This window comes from Ambystoma mexicanum, chromosome 4p (genome assembly GCF_040938575.1).
Source record: "Ambystoma mexicanum isolate Mex_15411 chromosome 4p, UKY_AmexF1_1, whole genome shotgun sequence".
Lineage (NCBI taxonomy): Eukaryota > Metazoa > Chordata > Amphibia > Caudata > Ambystomatidae > Ambystoma > Ambystoma mexicanum.
In genome coordinates this window covers 380,115,079-380,134,007 of record NC_090927.1, presented here as the reverse complement: position 1 = coordinate 380,134,007, position 18,929 = coordinate 380,115,079, and the positions used below count along the sequence as shown (strand labels likewise).

Below are 18,929 nucleotides of genomic sequence, written 5' to 3'. Positions count from 1 at the left end.
AGAGTGTGCCAAACATGGCTAGGACTATGTTCCGACTGTGGCTGAAAAAGGACACTTGATTAAGGACTGTTCAGCTTGTCCTGTGGCTTGTCCTATAAACACAAAGGTCTTAGTTTAAGGAAAATAATTAAGGAAACCTTTATTTTATGGCCATGACTTCTATCGCTGCATCTTTATGTAGGCTTTGCAACATCCCAGCCATGTTCCAGAATGCTGCATTGGTTGCTGACTTTGTCACAGTCCAGGTTCCAGGTTTTGTAACTCCCTCTCCTTGTCTTCTAATGCTGAGAGTACATTGAACGTAATACTAGTGCACCCCTATGAACCTTCACCTCATATTGTAGAATGCAGTGGGGGTTCTCTCGTTCTCACAATGTGCAGAGAGTAATGTTGTGCACTGGAGAACCTTGATTGCAGGTTCCAGAATTCAGTGCAGTTTTCTTTTTCTCGTGAAGTTCAGGTAGAGCTGTTATGCACTGTAAATCTGCACTCCAGGACCCTGAAAGCAGTGTATGTTTTCTCTTTCTGACAATGTTTAATACTATTACACAATTGTGAAGTTTCCCTCGAGGTTCCAAAATGCAGTGCAGGGGTTTCCCTCCTTATCCAAATGTTCAAATAATACTGTTGTACACTTGGAAACCTTCAGCTCAGGTTTCCGAATGTTCCTAAAACTCCAGTTTACCCAGTGGTCGATCTCTCTACTGCTTCCCCTGGCCTGCTTTCTCCAAATATCTTTTCTAGACTCTCCCTACCTCTCACCACAGTGGTAATGTGAAGCTTCTCACAGGACTCCACTCTTGGATGTTGGCTTGTAATTTGCAATTTTGCAGTAGTATTTCATTACTGACACGTTTTGCCCCTTCTGCCTTACTTGGAAGGTGGTCCTCAGACTGTTGTATTTGAAGCAGGTTATGTGACGCTATCACCACATTTGGGCATCCATTCCATTCCCTTATCCTTTCACATTTTGACTCAGGGGCACCAGATACAATTGTGTCAAAGGCAACAATTGACACACAAATGCAAGGTACGTTGATGCTCGTTGATCATTTTGGGCTTTGTGTGGTGTAAAATAAGTGTGAGGAACCATGCGATGAAGGGGAATATTTACGTAACCGAGAAGTACACAAAGTGAGATACGTGCTGATAGGTGTGAGTGACAAGCTGAAGATAGAATTTGAAAAATTGTGTGTATGGGGTGTAAAGAAACTCTACAGTAGTACGTGGCACAGGCCACATTGGTGGAAAGATATCCCCTTCAAAACATCCACAACATGACATCCACACTGGGGAGGTTGAGGTGGTTCTCCACCATTGATGTAATGTATCGTTGTGTTACAACCAGATAGAGTAGCACCAAAACTCATGACACATTTCATTGTTCATAACTATGCTGGGGGCATACGATTAAAACGTATGCTATTGGGACTGGAAGCAGCAAGTGGTGTTTTCCATAGCGTAATGGAAAAACTCTTTCTTGGGAATAAAGGCGTACTGCCACAATGACCTCCAGGTGAGTGCCTAGGAATAGGGGCAGCTTGATCAGTTGTTGAGGCATGTCCCAGTGGTAGAGCCAGGGGGAAATGGGGGGCAGCCACTCCCCCTGGATTCCCCCTGGTGCTCAGGGTACCCCATCAGCCTCCCGCTGGCATCCTATTGGCTGCCTCCACTACTGCCATTTACTACAGAACCTAAATTAGGTCGTTTGACATTGAAATGGAGGAGTGCAAATTCAAGTTCCCACACATCACATATCTACGACATGTTCTAATTGGGGAAGGTCTTCAATCCAAGCCACATCTAGTGGAGGCAATTTGACAGGTGAGAGAACCAGAAATCAATAATCATTTAAGGTTGTTTCTCAGCATGGCAGAAATGTGTACTGGGATTCTCACATACTAAAAAATGAAGTGAGTTTTGTGTGGATGGTTGGGATGCATGACACATTCATGAGCAATAAAAAGTCCATTCAAATCACTTCTACTCTGTGTAGACTTAATATGGGGGCCAGAACATATTTGACAATGGATGCTAGCAAAAGAGGCATAGGAGCTGTGTTGAGTCAGCATCAGGAGCAGAAGGAGGTGCTGATAGCTTTTACGCCCCAAAGCACTCAGTGACACTAGGGTGAAAATCTGTCATATAGAGAGAAGCGTAGGCCTGCTGCGGAGAAGGCCATTATTTTAGGACCTATTTCTGCAGAATTTATATTACTGTGCGTAGTGAACACAAAACATTGATCAATCTTTTTACCACCCGGGGTTCTGGTATGGTCACCCCTAGGATAGTATGATGGTTAGATAATATGAAGAGGAGTTAAATACCATTGTACCAGAGGAAGAATTGTTGAGGGTGTTGTTTGTATATATATTTATAAGGTGCCGAATGCCCACAGGCATCGGGGCGCCAGAACATTTCAACAGTAAGGACGACCAATAAGTGACAGGATAGAGAAAGGAAAAGGGCAGGTTTAGAAGGAGGGCGAGTTACTCAAAGAGAAAGGTTTTTATGGATTTTCTGAAAGTTCCCAGGTCGGGTTCCATTCTCAGAGTATTGGTGAATTCCAAACATAGCTGCTTTTACTGGAAAAGATCTTTCAAGTCCCTTTGCGTGTCTGTGATTTGGGCAGGTAATCAGCATTTTGTTTGTAGAGTGCAATATTCTGGGTGGACTATATTGTGTGATTGATGTTTTTAAATAGGCAGGGGCTTGTCCAAATATACATTTATGAACCATGGTTTGTGGCCTAAAATTGATTCTTTCCTTGATAGGGAGCCAGTAAAGGTTTTGTCTATTCTTTGATATATTTACACGTCTTGAGACATTCTTAACGATGCCTACTGCATCATTTTGTAGTACTTGCCATTTTTTCAGGCTGGAATTTGAGGCTCCCAACAATAGAGAATTGCAGTATTCGAGCGTTGAGATAATAGTAGCCCGAGCAATATTATCACTATTTACTTCAGAAATATAACAGCAAATGTTTCTAAGGAGACGAAGATGGTAATTATAGTTTTGGCGCAGCTAGTTAACATATTCCTTAGAGTTCAGGGAGGCCACTAACTAGACACTCTATGTTTTCACCTTGGGTTGGACAGGTATGATGTTGTCTGTTTGTAAAGCTTATAAAGGTTATAAGGCTCAGGTTCGACCCAGGCCTAACTTGAGCCAAATATTAAGGATCTCTGTTTTGTTGCCATTCGAACAGAGCCAGTTGGATGACATCCAAAGTTCAATCTGATGGTAGATGTTAGTAAGAGACCTGTTGTCAGTTAAATAGTCCCCAGTGGGTTCTATAACTAACTGGGTGTCATCCACGTAGTTTGTAAAAAATACACCCAGATCATCAAGTAGAAAACAAGTGGCCTAATGTATAGGTTACATGAAATGGGAGATAGGCTAGCCCCCTGGGGGATTACACACCAAATAGGGGCTGTTGAAGTGCATGCCAATCCCCACTGAACTTTAGATTCACATTTAGATAGAAAGGAGTGGAACCAGTTGACCGCCCCCTCAGAATAAAGTCCTAGATGACATAGGGAGTGAAGGAGGCATTTGTGATCCACCAGACCGAACGCCACCGACAAATCTATCAGAACCAACAATCCCATTTTACCTTTTTCGATGATTCCCAGTATGTGTGACTGAATGTCTAATAATGCTATCTTTGTACTATAACAGTGTAGGAAACCAGATTGTCTATCGTAGAGGATGTTATGAGATTCCATGAAAGGTTGAAATAGCAGGCAGGCAGGTTTGTTAAAAAATGTCAGTTTGTAATAGGCGTGAGGTTCCCAGGGTCCTTTGGGTTTAAATTAGGCTTTTTTAGCAATGGAGTAACCAAAACAGTTTTATTTGGCCTGGGAATCCTGCCGTCTCTAAAAGATGTGTTAACAAATCTGGTCAAATCTGGAGCAAATAGATATTTATGTTCTAGATTTACTTAGGAGGCAATATATGTTCTGAGCAGGAGGTTGGATGCATAGATGATACAGGTTTCTGCATATCGGAAACGGTTATTGGGGAGAATGCAATAAGAGAGGGATTTTCATTTTTAGTTTCAAGAAAATGCTGCTCATTTGAATTGGCAACGTTAAGCAGTGTATCTTTGATTTTCTCTCTAGTGTTTACTATTTTAGCTTCAAAGGCTAATTGTACTGATATGGAGTGCATTGTGGAAGGAACAAACAGGGTGTGGAGTGCCGTAGACTTTTCAAGAAGTCTAAGGGTCTCAAAGAGTTTTTTAGGGCAGTTTGAAGATTGGCTTTTTCAAGGTTGTAGAAATCCTTTTTGGTTTCAACGATTTTGTATTTATATATTTTGTCTACTTCCTTCCAGGACTTTTTCTTTTCTTCAGTTTGATGTTTTAACCACTGTAATTTCAGTTTGTGTTTTTCCTTTTTTAACATAGTGAGGTGAGGAGTAAACCATTTTTGTTGGCTAGGATTATCTTACAGTTCTTGATCAAAGAAGGGCTTTTTCATCAATCATCTTTCAAACGGTGTTTGAGAAGGATGAGGCCAGATGTTCAATGGAATCCATACTCGAAGCCTCTGTCATGAAAGTTGTAAGACATGAAGATAAGTCATGGACCTGTATCCTGTTAAAGTTATGGTTTGTGACTGCTTTTGAAGGGTTGTGATGTTTAACAACAACCTCTGGTAGTTGGAAGTGAAAAGTCGACAATATAGTGATCCGACCAGATAAAAGGTCAAGTTTGCTCGATGTTGTTTATGATGTCTTTGGAAACCACCCAATCTAACATATGATTTTTATCTGTGGTGGGGTCCAAGTTTACAACTTGAAAGTTTAAGTTGTTTGGCGCTCTCTCAAGTTCGATAGCTGCCTTATCTTTTCACCCCTCCAGTAATTCATATCACCTAAAAAGAGGGAGGCCCCGTTAGGGCCCTCAGGGAGCTTAAGATATGAGAGATTTTGTCAGTAAAATCTGGCATGGCCGATGGAGGGCGATATATAAGAACAAAAAAATACATTTGTTCGGTTTTGGGGTCATTTTTATGTGTAAGCTCTTGCAGCCCTGACAAGAGATAGGAGACGCAAAAAGACCCAGTTCGGATTTTAAAATAATTGCCACCCATCCTCCACAGCCCTGGTCTCTTTTATTACAGAAAATGGAGAAGCCTGGGGGAACTGCAAGGCTAATTGATGGGCCACTGGTGTCTCTAACCCAAGTTTCAGAAAAGAACATAATGTCAAGTTGACTGTCCAAAATCATGCCATAAACATCTTGGGCATGGCTAATCAGCAATCTGGTGTTCAAAAGTGCCACTTTAATGGTTGTCACTTTCCCACCTGTGATAAATAGGTCATTTCCATTGGCATTTGCTTGTAGCAAAACCTTTGAAACCTCTGGGTGGATGGTTGTGTGGCTATGCTCATGATAGGTAGAACTATCCTTTGTCTGGCTATGCTCTGCAATTAGACCTTGGTGGGTTAATAGTGTGTGGATTGCGCAGTCTGCTGGTGGAATGTCAGTCTCTTTAAAAGTATCAGGAGGAGGTTGTGAGATGTCATTGAGTACATCCAGAGAGGATGGGCAGCAAAGCCTGAGTGTGAGCCATCATATGTAATGATTTAAGATCAATTGTGTCTGAGCGGGGTATAGCGAGGGGTGAGAGACCAAAACCCTAGGTCATAGTTTTACTAAGAGTAGACTCGGGGAAGAGTACTGGTGGCTGGGTATGGCGCCATGCTAGAGCTGGTGGTGAACAATTGCTATCAGACACGGAAGACCTCACCAACCTCCATCTCTCCATGAACCCAACATCCCCAAGCAAATGACTCTCTATTGGAATTACTCAAAAGCACCCTCTCAGCCTCAATCGACTGATACGCACCTCTGAAACAACGCACCTGCAATCCAAAACTGTCAGCACACTGGTAAACGCAAGAACCCAACCTCAGCAAAAGAGTCAACAGGAAACAAAAGAAAACCTGCCACTGCTCCAGGATTGCATTTGACCTGGCACTCCTAAAGGAACTCTGACAACTCAATGTCAATTTATCAACACAGCCAAGGCCTCCTATTAACAGAACACCATAGCAGATGCCGACAACAAAAGCAGAGCCCTCTTCAAAGCAGTCAAGCACTGAGTCAACCCTCTACCCGAACATGCCATACCACACTCCATCGAAGAATCCAACACCATCAACACCTTCTTCATCATCAAAATGTGCAATATGCGCCAGCACATAGACACCAGCTCTGCATCCAGACTCACCCTGCAAAAGTTCTCCTTCCCTACCTGGTGATCACCAACAGCTCCTGAATTCAAGGCACCTTCACATTGACCCTAAAGACAGGACAAATCATCCCTCTACTAAAGAAACCCACTCTGAATCCCAACAACCTAAGTAACTATCTCCCCATCACCCATCTTCCCTTCTTAGGTGAGATCATCAAGAAAGCGGTAGCCGTTCAACTGCAGCAACACATCGACATAAACAATCTCTTCAAACTTACCAATCTGCGTTCAGAACCAGATGAAGAATGGATACGGCAACCATAGAGGTGGTCGACGATGGCCTCAACATCCTTGACAATGGCCATCGTACCTGCTCGTTCTACTCAACCTCTCGGCCGCTTTTGCCACAGTATACCACCAGGCGCTCATGGACACCCTACATTGGCACATTGGGATCAGCAACCTTTTCCTATGCTGGTTCAAGACCTGCGTCACCAACCATCAGCAGTTTGTTCAGATAGACTACTCTAGATCACCAATGCTATCCATCACCTGTGGGTCCCAACCTGTCCCCAGTAATCTTCAATCTATACATGGAGCCGCTCAGAGCCCACATAGTCACACACAACATCCACATCCACCAATACGCTGACGACACACAGCTATACTTCACGATCGACTCCATCAAGGACATCCACAGGCTCAAAGCTTGCATCTCGTTGCTCCAGTTTTGGATGTCCAGTGCATACTTGAAGCTCAACCCCTCCAAAACCGAATCACTACTCCTCACCACCAACACCGAACAACCAGACATATAGACCTGGCTATCAACCATTAACCCTTGGGGATTTAACACCCTAGCTCACCTCTTACGCCAAGTCCCTCAGGTTCCACATCAACAAACACCTCTCTTTCAAGACACACATAGCTAAGAAAACTCAGACACCTTGGTATCAGCTCTGCCTCCTGCAGAAAGTCCAGCCCTTCCTCTGGACAGCTTTAGATCCACCGTTCAAGCACTGGTCCTATCCCAACGGGATGAGGGCAAAGCCCTCCTGAAACACCTCATGTTGTCCTCCCTTGTGCCCCTGAGAAGTATCCTATGCACGGCTGCATGCCTCATCAAGGGTCTATGCAGATACGACCACATCACCCCAGCCCTCAACCACCTTCAATGGCTCCCACTGCACACACAAATCACCTTCAAGTCTTTCTGCATCATCTAAAGGCAGTCGCCCACAAGTCACCCAGCTACATCGTAGAGATACTCATCATCTCTCAGACGGTGCACCACCAGAAGCCAGGACATGTGCAGACTTGAAATCCACCGCTGCAAAAAGCAAAGGACCTAAAAACAAGCCTTATCTGCCTATACACCAAGACTATGGAACCTCTTCCCCCGTCAGCATCAGACTCGCCCCCTGCTCCTACAATTCAGAAAAGAACTCAAGACCCACCTCTTCAAGGAGTCTCCCCTCCTCAACACCTAGGCCATCACATTGGCCCCCGCTCCTCCTGAATCGCTAGACGCTGTCTGCCCTGCTTCTCTCCACCACCCTGTACAGCTGTAGCCCTCTTCTGTGCCCCTCTGTATCTCAATCCCGCTGTATATCTGTTCTGTTATCTCTCAGAAGTGCTATGTTATGCATCTGTACTGTTGGATACCTTTGTAAAGCGCTCCATTGTGTATTTGTATTGCTGTATAGCTCTGTAAAGCACTATGTTGCTTCTCTAAGCTAGGTCTGTGCTCAATAAATACTATTTTTAATAATAATAATAATTAAAATAATAAGTGTGCACCTACTATGCATCAAGGGCATTCTACCCTGTTTTCGGAAAGACTGCACTGTTGATGAGGAGTTGCACCATAGCACTAGAGTTTGAAAACTACCTCATAGATTTAATTTCCACATAGTAGGAGTATTCCATGAGCAGGGAGTACAGTGCCTTTGTTTTTTTGTCTCCCGTTTTATGTTTTTCTTCTCCATCTTAAGACCCCTCTTCTTAAGTAACCCTCTGCCGACCCCTCCTGCCCGGCCAACTATCGCCCAATCTCCATCACTCCCTCCCTGGGCAAGCTCCTAGAGAAACTGGCCATCTCCCAGCTTAATCTCCACACTGAATCTGTTGGTTGTCTTCATGGCCCTCAGTCTGACTTCAGAGCTGCCAGAAGCACGGAAACTGCTCCCCTGAACATCCGTGATGACCTGCTCTCCAACCTTTACTCTAACACCCCTGTGTCCTCATCTTGCTTGAGCTCTCTTCTGCCTTTGACACGGTCAACCATGCCATCCTGCTCAACCATCTCTGTGATAACCTGGGTATCACTGGTCAGGCTCTGGCTTAGCTGACTTCTTTCCTCTCTGACTGACCCTCCTAGGTCCAACTTGGGTCCTTCCTCTCTATCTTTTTCTCTACCTGTGGTGTCCCCCAGGGGTCTAATCTCTTTCCCTGGCTGTTCAACCAATACCTGGCACTCCTCGGTCACTGCTTCGCCGCTCTCGGCCCCAACTTTCAGAGCTATGCTGATGACACCTAGCTCCTTTTCAGGCTACCTTCGGCCTCCTCCTCTCCCTCTCCCTCTCTCATCTCTGAATGTCTGTCTGCTATCCAGGAGTGGTGTGCCGCCAATAAGCTCTGCCTTAATGCCAGTAAGACTGAGATTCTCCTCATCGGCATACCCGCTCCCTCCTCCCCTGCAGCTCTCTAGCCGGCCTCTCTTGGCCCTCTTCCTGCTCCCACCTGCAAGGCTAAGAACCTTGGGGTCATCTTCGACTCCACACTCTCCTTGTCTCCTCACATCTCTGACATCTCTAAGAAGTAACACTACCAGCTGCACCTCCTTAGAGGTATTCTTTCTTTCCTCTCCTTTCCTCAGAGGCTCACTGTCTGCAGAGATCTGGTTCTCTATAGGCTGGACTATTGCAACAGCCTCTTTCTAAATCTGCCTGCTTCTACTCTCCGACCTCTGCAACTTATCCAGAACAGGACTGCAAGACTTGTCCTTGACCTCAAGCCCAGTGTTCGTATCTCTCCAGGACTGAAATCTCTGCCCTGGCTCCCAATGGCTGCAAGGATTAAGTTCAAAACCCTCTGCATCATCCACATGGCCTTCTGGGGCCTGGGGGCTCAATACCTTCAACTCGCTCTTCCTAAATATCTCCCTTCTCGAGCTTGTTGCTTATCCGCCTCCAGCTCCCTCAGGGTCAGTCTCTTCTCCAAGCAACAAGTTGGTGGTAGATCTTTTTCCTTAGCTGTTGCCTCCCTCTGGATCAGCCTCCCTGCCTCCCTTAAACTTGAGGAGAACCATCTCTGGTTCCAGAAGCTCCTCAAAACCTTTCTCTTTGCTTCTGTTTTTTCCCCTCCTCTTCTGACCTCTGAGTGCAACTGGAAACTGCACTGGCTACCTAGACACCCTCTGATCTCAGGACCAGGTCCTCCCCGCCAGCGTTTCACACCTGCACTGCCCACCTGGCAACCCCAGCACTTGGGGACTGTCTCTGTATCCCTACAGTCCCCCTCCCAGCCCTGACACCTGATGTCTGCACTTACCCATGCACTTGCCACATGCTGGCAGCTACTTACTTATTGTTATCATCTTGCCATGTACTGCACATTCCCTGCCCCCTTCCCACGCACTTGCGTGATCTGAATGACACCTGGCCTAGTAGGATTGTCTGTCCTCCCTTTGTTCCACTCCCTTGCCTCATCGTGCTTTGAAACACTTGTGTATAAGCGCATTATAAATGCCATATCATATCATCCCACAGCCGTAATCCACCCCTACCTTTCCTATTGGCACCAGGCCATTACCATACCTTTTATTGTTTTTTCATTAGAAAGGAAAACGGGGTATGTGTTGTAAGCACATAGTCTGGAGTAAGGCCAGCACTGCCTTTCAGACTCCAAACACTGTGTGGGGTGGTTGGATTGGGGAAAGCATTATGTCCCTTGAGGAGAACTACATCTTCTTTGACCAGAACATATGCTACTTATAGAAATAATTTGTAAAACATCAGATTAAAATAACTCGAAATATGGAAAAAAACAAAAACAGCCCTCCTGTCCTTTCTATCCTTGGTTATCATTTACATTTCTTGGGTATTTAAATTGTGTACACCGGTCAAGAACTGTTGAATGGTCCTTACAGAACTGAAGTCGGACATTTTACTTTTCACATTGCCTTAAGCTTAACTGTAAACCACAATTTTGCAGTCAAACCGGTTCCATAATGTGTTTTATTAGATGATTGATCAGCCTTTGTCTGCTTTCTGTTTCACATTCAGTGGGCCTCATTATAAGTTTGCCAGTCCGGTAGTAATGGCACCGATAAACTACCAGTGCCGTTACTATCGGACCGGCAAACTACGAGTTCTGCTCGCGGTGCCTTTTCACCTGCCATGTCTGACCTGGCGGGCGTACCGGCACCCGTGAGCAGGGCATGTCGGATGCACCGGCACCATTCACTAATGATGCCAGTGCATCCGGCTTCCCCATTCCCATTGAGCCCTAATGAGCTCAATGGGAATGGGGAAGAATATTTGCCGGTGCCTGCCAATGGGCAATTACTGGGTCCGGCAAGCCGTAATGACCCGATAATGGCCCATTTGCGGGCGCCGGGAAGAAAATGATACCGGCATCAGCTGTGCCAGATTTATCGGCACGGCTACCGCGAGTATTACAATGAGGCCCAGTGTCTAACCAGACTACATCGATGATTGACTCATTCTGAATGGTTGCAGTTTAATGTGATAACCTCTTCTTCTTTAATACTAACACATGGTGGACAGTCACAAAAAAACTCTTGTAAGTTTTGCTATAGCGGTCCCCTTGTAAGGTGCACATCTGACTTGTAATCAATTTCATTGCATCATAGTTCACAGAAGAACAATAAAGTAACCCATCATGCCCTATCAGGCTTTAACTTCCTTGATAAACCCTAGAAAGCTCTAATTATTTTTCCTACTTCTGTTTTCAAGGTCTTCAAACATAACTACACGGATCTTGCTGGCTTTCCGTGAGTGTGGATTCCTGCCTCAAACCTGTCCAGTAGATCTGGTCTGAAGGTATTCATTCAAGCGATTCCAAGGTTGAGGTTGTTGTGATTACATTGTTCATTTTACATTATTCTCATAGCGCAATTTAACATTATCATTTGTCATATGCTTCATGCATTTTTGCAACAATGCTATCACTCCATCCTCTTCATTGTTATCATGGCTGGATTTTTTATACAGGGTTTTAATCTTAGTATATCATCCTGTTATTCTGTTTAGCCTGCGTTAATATGCCCTTACATTGCTCATTCATTTTCTCTTGTTGCTCGTGTTTGTTATGATAGTCTGACAAAACGCCTTCTTCTTCAGCTTTCTTTTCACTGTGAAATTACTTAAGGATGTGTATGAAATTTATTTAACAATTTATAGACAATATGGTTTCAAAAATATTGCTGATTTGACAGTTGCTACAGATGTCCAGGAGTGGAATAACAGACAAGTGAATGTCCTAAGAAAAAGGTCAACACATGTATAACAAAATTACATACGGCTCGGGATACTATATTTTTGTGTAATGATATACAGCACCATATCTTCAGTTAAAGTACTTATTAAAAGTAAACATGCATTAATGTAGCAAATCCTTAATAAAACTGCTTCCAATTGACCCGCTTTTCTTCCTGAAAAATTCCAATTTTAAAGAGAACAATCACCTACACATTCTATTCCATATCCCCTGGCAGCTGTCTTTTGCAGGTGGTACACAAAACATATATTGCGACAGTCTTATTGCCCGCTTTCACCTAATTTTCAGGGTCTTCTTAATGTAGGGGGTCGTGCTGTGACCAACTCTGATGGTGGGAACTCAGACTCCACCTGCATTTTGTCCATTTTCTAATCCATGTAGCCGACTGCTCATTTAGAGGTTGGCAGAGCGAATAGGCGTAGCGATAACAATGCTACCAACACCACCAGATCACAGCTGGTTGTAGCTCACATTCCACCCCCTGTCTGTTCCCGGGGAAGCATCACAAATTCACTCTGCATGGCTTTACAGGATTACCTAATTCTAAAAATTGGGAAGAAAGGGAGCTGCTTGATCAGCTCCAAACCTGGTGGTCACTGCCCTGCCATTGGCATTTTCTCATGTGCCTGGAGAGTGGAAATCCTGGTGAAAGATCTGCTCTTCTAATTGTTTCTTTTAGTGATTATGGCAGTGACCAGTGAGGTTATGAAATTCTTATTGTATGGATATAACAGGAAATTAAGCTTGTCATACGTAATGCATATGTTTACGGATTTCTATCTCCTATCCTTCCATTGGTATTTTTCCTACAATAATTTTCTTAGCAGCATATCCAATTGGGCTTGCAGCTGATTCCCCGCCAAATAGGTGCCTTCATAATGTGCGCATTTCAAAATATACCAATCCTAAAAGTGGATTCAAATATTCGTCATAGCAAACTTAGAGTGCTCATCCTATGAGTTGCAACATCTATGGATTCTTTGCAGTATGTACATCAATATATCTTAAGCAGGCACCCCGAGGTGAAATAGTTGCAAGTTGATTGATTGATATTTTATTTCTATCGCGCTCGTACACAAGTGTTTCAGAGCGCGACAAGGCAAGGGAGGGGAACAGGGGAGAACAAAACAGCGATCTTACTAGGCCCAGTGACATTGAGAACGCGCAAGTGCATGGGAGGGGGAGGGGAAAAGTGCATAGAAGGGGGGAGAAGTGGAAAGTGCGAAGCAGAGGAGAAACAGATAAATAACAATAAATAAATAATAAAGGCAACAAACAGTGGTAATGCAGCCAGCAATTTGCAAGTGCTAGGTTTAAGGCAGCAGACAGGGTAGGTCTGATAAGTGCAGGAAGAAAAAAGGGGGGAGGGGCTGTATGGGTACAGATACAGACCCCAGTGCAAGGGGTGGGCCGGAGGCAGTGCGGGAGGGTGGCAGGATGAGCAGGTACCTGGGCGCGAAGGACAGAGGGTGGCCAGGTGCATGGTGCAAAGAGAGAACAGATCAACAGGGGAGAGGGGGAGCGAAGGCAGAAGAAAAGAGGAAGGTCTTGAGGTGCTTCCGGAACCGGAGATGGTTCTCCTCAAGTTTTAGAGTGGCAGGGAGGGTGTTCCTGAGGGAGGGGAGGCCCCAGCCGAAGACAGAGATCTACCCCCAGCTCGTTTCTTAGAAAAACAACTGACACTGAGGGAGTTGAAGGTAGACGAGCGAAGAGCTCGAGAGGGGAGGTATTTGCGGAGGGATAGCTGAAGGTATTTTGGACCCAGGCCCCAGAAAGTCTTGTGGACAATGCTAAAACATGTGAAAACATAGATGCTGCAAAATGCCTTACATAGTGTCCTAAAATGTTGTTTTTTTATTGATTAGTTCCCTCTCGTCCTTCTCCTTTTTTTAATTGGAGGGCATGCCTCCTCTCTTAGGCCTTTTGCCCTTTCCCCCACTTGCCCTAAAAAAAACCTTTCTTCCTTCTTTATGTTATGGCACTTTTCCCACTATCTCCACGTTGACCCACTGAATTTACAGTGTATTCATTTTCGACTAGTTACCTAACCAAACTCCAACTGTGAGAGGCTAAATGTTTCTCCCGGAGGCTACCCGGATTCTTTACCAAATGTGCTGGTGCGGGCAGGTTGCTAGCTAATGTGATTGAAGGGTTAAACCCGTACCCAGCTTGAATATTCAAAGACCACCAACCTGCATTTCTTGGCTAATTCTGGGCATTCTCAAAAACTCATTCCACCCAATATGGTTTCTCCCCTTACAAATGAAGCTGTATGTCTCCCTCTTGGTCACACAGCCTCACCCACACAGGTCCCGAATGGGTCATACCCTCGCCATTCCTCCGTGCCCCTATTGCCATCACCTCTGGTGGTCTTCCGGGCTATCTCTGCCTTACTTCTACAAATCTTCACCTTCTGCTTCTGACCATGGACCACATTCATCCCTTCCATTGGATTCAATGGAACATGTGCATCAATGAGGCCCAGATCATGCTCCAGCTGGACGGGAAGCACAGTCAAGAAGATCCCCTCATCCCCACTTGTCTCCTGGCAATCAGCAAATCACTTGTTACTCCGTGTGCTGACCATCTACTACGTGTGCTGACAATCTGCACTGTTTTTCAAGGAAGTATTAGACTCTCTTGTATGTATTAAAAGGCAAGGCCTGGGGCAGGAAGCAACTTAGGCGGTCAGGAAAAAACACATTTCCATATTAACGCAAACACATCAGGTGATATGACCGTGGATTGTTGCCCCACAGTGATTAGCTGACTCTGACTCAGTGTTTTTTCGGTACAACGTCCTTTCATCGCGGGATGTTTTTTCGCGGCGTTTTTTACCGCACATTTTTTCCTGGAAAAACCCATCTAATTTTTTAGAAAATGTGGGGAGGGTTGAGGGGGGGAACCCCCCAAAAATAATGAAAAAAAAATTCGATGGGTTTTTTCATGCAAAAAATCGTGGTAAAAAACACAGCGAAAAAACAAAAAAGCATCCCGCGATGAAAGGACGTTGTACCGAAAAAAAACACTGAGTCAGAGTCAGCTAATGACATGGAAATGACATGGAACCGTTTTTTTCAATATAGAAAACATTGTTTTCCTCTGAGCTCTTCAGAATGTGTGCTCCAGAGCACCTTGGAAAGGTTAGTTAAATATTGTCATGAATAAAAACATGAACATCTTCAACAAAGTGTTTAAGGAACTTTTTTGTCTTTTCACTTCCTTTTATTACATTGGATACAATACCTTAAAACAAACAAGCATTGGCAATTCCTATAATTTTGGTGTTTGTAGATGTTTACTGCATTTTATATTTAGCATGGAGGGAAGGAATGAGTAATGACAGATTGGGAGGTAATGAATGGCGGTGCTGGGAGGTGAGGGAAGCATTGTGGGAGGAGGATTAAGAAATAAATGGCAACACGAGGGGGAATAAAAAAATCCAATCGATGAAAGCTAGTCCAGCAACAATACACAGGAGCATTGGGTATCAGGTAATATTATCCCCACCAAAAATATCGTAGCCGGGAACGGCCATAGGCGATATTTTTAGTGCATTTGAAGGAAGGAGTGACATTACAAATGGAGGGGGGTGACAGTACAAGGGGAAGGTGCAACAGCGCAAGGGGGAAAAGCAACAGAGCAAGGGGGAAGGAGTGCCAAAGCAAAGGAGGAAGGTTTGACAGAGCAAGGGGGAAGGAGCGACAGAACAAGGGGGAAGAAGCGACATAGCAAGGGGGAAGGAGCAACAGCACAAGGGGGAATAGGCGACAGCGCAAAGGGGAAGAAGCGACAGCGCAAGAGGGAAGGAGCACTGCAACAGTGCAAGGGGAGGAGTGACTGTGCAGGAGGAGGAGCGACTGCGTACAGGGGAGGAGTGACAGCGCAAGGGTAAGGTGCAATCCTGTAATGGGGGAAGGAGTGCCAGCCAGTGCACAGGGAAAGAGCAACAGTACACAGGGGAAGGAGCACCAACGCACGGGGGATGGAGTGACACCGCAAAAGGGGATGGAGAGACAGCACAAAGGTTGAGGATGGACAGTAAAATTGAGAGAGGAGGAATAGCACAAAGGGGGAGAAGGGACAGCACAAAGTGGTATGAGGGGCAGCACAAGGGGGAGGAGGGACAGCGCAAAGTGGGGAGGAGGGTAGCACAAGAGGGGGACAGCACAATACAGAAAGGAGCAACAGTGCAACAGAGCAGTCCATCTGTTAGTTGTATGTATAATTGCAGCCTAGTCATACTTGTCCTATATTGTAGTTTTGCTTTCAATGTGGCTCATTTTCAGTCCGGTGTAGATGTCCTCAAAAGTCACAGATTAACACATTCTGATACCCTTTTCCCACGTTTTATGCAATTACACAAAGCAATTGGTCAAATGGCATTTCTACCCATTTTTGAGTGCATCCCAAATTCAGAAATGGGATGTGCTTTGAAAGGCACCTAGATCATGTTTCGACTGGGAGAAGGGGAATACACTATGCATATCCACGTCATTCATGACCCTGTGATGCTATTTCTTATTTCTTCCCTTCCAACAGAGATAGAAATGCTTGAACGGCGCACACAACACACTCAGAGAACAAATGTGTTTCCAACGGTTTCCCATGTGGCCAAAACCATTCTCCTGTCTACATCATCAGCCCACACAGAAAAGTACTCAGCGCTCCGCCACTTTCTCGTGGTCAAACCATTGCTGTATGTCTTGGAACCCCTGGGCCTTCTTGTTCTCATGGGTCCTGCTGCCTTTTCCTGGATTGCACCAGCACAATGCACATGACAAGCAGATTCTGATAGCACACTTCCATGCATGCTTGGTTACTTAAAATCGTGTGTTCTATTGTTGACTGTCACATTCCCATGGGAACATAAAGGTCCTCCTGTCATGTGTTCTTCTAATGCAGTTGAAACTTATTTGAAACTCGGTAATTAAGCTTAAAAATGTGCAATATGAATTGTCATCTAAGAACAAGAATACATGTTGTAAAGGGTTCATAAAGCAGGAATACATCACTCAAAGGAATCAAATAGGGAATGAAGTAAGACAGAGTGAAATAAAAATGTCACAGTCAATGATCATATACAATTTGATTGAGACATAACAAAATATACAACACATAATTCGTCCAATGTAAGCATGATCAACACAAGAAGAGAAATATAAATCAAGAGAGACAATTGATAAGAAATCTTCAACAGACAGCAAATGGCAATATGTACACATGGGGTAATGACCCCTCGTGAAACAGTCCACTCACAAAATATATTAGTCAAATTTCAGAAAGTAAGGTATAGTTAGAGCACTAATGTTAGTATCCATAAAGTTTAACAACTCTATTGAAGGCGTTTCGGGCAAAAAATAAAAATGCTGAATGCGCATTTACTGCACATTCGGCATGGAGAAATAAAACAAAGCCCGTAATGTCGAACAAGGGGAGCGGGGGTTGCATGGGTGTTCCCCGCTCCCTTTGTTTGGCATTATGGGCTTCTAGGGTAGCGGGGGTGTTCCCTGCTTCCATGAGATTGAATGCGGGGATAATTAAGTCATAAAAGAAAAATGTGAAAAAAGAAGAAAGGACCCTGCAGGGCAAGCTCCCACCAACACTAGTGGGATGGAACTGATGCCGCAGGGAGTGTAGTCACTGAAAAAGGTAAGTGGGGGGAAGCTATCGGGGATGCAGGAGAATATCTATGTGATCACTGCGCTGCTCGCTTTTCAAATGTGACATTTTGGGATTCGGTATTTCGCGCCACACAGTGATCACGTAGATCCTATCGAAGGCCTTCCCTGCATCCAGTGATAAGGCAATCCTCATGTTTTTGGCCATCCTCCCTTCCCAAATAATGTGTGCACTGGGTGACCAATTTAGGGCATGCCCCACCTGTGTCTCATGAACTAGTTGGTTTATATGTTTCTGCCATCGTGTGGGCAGCACCTTTGCATAGATTTTTGCTCTTTAGATTAATCAGAGAGATAGAGTAGATGTTTGCACGGTCAGTATGGTCTCTGCCCTGTTTAGAAATTACCGAAATGATGGCTCTATTGTACTCTTCTGGGAATTTGCTCACCCCTTCTGCTTCTTTGTATACTTTGGCGAGCAGTGATACTATGAGTTAGACTTCCAGCTTGTAGAATTCAGATGGAAACCATCATTGCCCAGTGACCTTCCCCCTTGGCAGTGTGTTTATGGCCACCCTGATCTCATCTTCCGTTATCGCAGCATCAAGCTCCTGCCTCGCTTGAGCACGGAGATTTAATATGTTTATAGCTTCTAAAAAAGAGTACCTGTCCAGCTTGCAGCTGTTGTCTGTAGATTTTTATAGCTTGGAATAGAAACTGGCAAATCCATTGGTAATTTCTTGTTGGGGTTGTCTGCGGTCTTGATCCTGGAGACATCTTGCTCTGCCTGCTTATTCATGAGCTGGAACGCCAACAGTCTCCCCGCTTTCTCTCCTTGTTCGTAATGCATTTGCCTTAGCTTGAAGAGGGTGAATTCTGATTTTTTAGTCAATAGCTGATTGAGCGCAACAATTTGCCTTTATAAGCTCCTGCATATTGTGCACAGAGGGCCGCTGAAGGTACTTTTTCATCAGTTTCTGGATCTTGCTCCCTATTTTCATTTACATGTCACATGCTTTCTGCTTGCAGTGGGAGGCATAACTGATCATTTGCCCTCTCATGTATGTCTTGGCGGAGGCCCATAGAACTGCTGCACTATCAACAGAGTGGTCATTGAGTTCAGGGTATTCTCCCAGTGTGTTTTGCTGGTCTACTATCTGTTCTGGTGTCTTATACAGGCTGATGTGTATTCTCCATCTCACAGTGTGTGAGTGCGTTAGTTCTAATGACGTCTGAAGAGGTATCAGCGTGTGATCTGTGAGCCCCAGGGGCAATATATCATTGATAATTATTGAGTTGGTTAACTGATTTGACCTCAGATAGTAGCCAAGTCTTGCCCATGATCCATGAGCGCACAACATATTTGCTGTCTTTGAGGCGAGTTATTCACCACGTGTCGCACAGGCCATGATCTGACATAATGTCCTTCAGGATGTTGCAGTCTCTGGCTCCACTGGTATCCATCCCTTTTGATCTATCTAGCAGCCCATCCAGTGTCATATTCCAGTTTCCCCTCAGATTGGTGTGTTTCTGATCTCAGTTAAGGTTCTGTCCAAGAATCTTAAAAACCTACTCT

At 44.7% G+C, this 18,929-nt stretch overlaps 1 protein-coding gene across 2 annotated transcripts in view; it reads left to right on the top strand.

Annotated features, from left to right (window-relative positions):
• Positions 1–18,929, top strand: part of KCNS3 (potassium voltage-gated channel modifier subfamily S member 3) — an 837,604-nt gene that overhangs the window by 506,554 nt on the left and 312,121 nt on the right. The window contains exon 4 of one of the 2 annotated variants that reach the window (XM_069605922.1): positions 11,189–11,275. The exons of the other annotated variant lie outside the window; for it this stretch is intronic. The gene's annotated coding sequence lies outside the window, so the exon portion shown is untranslated. The remainder of the gene's footprint in view (positions 1–11,188; positions 11,276–18,929) is intronic. 2 annotated transcript variants of the gene reach the window in all.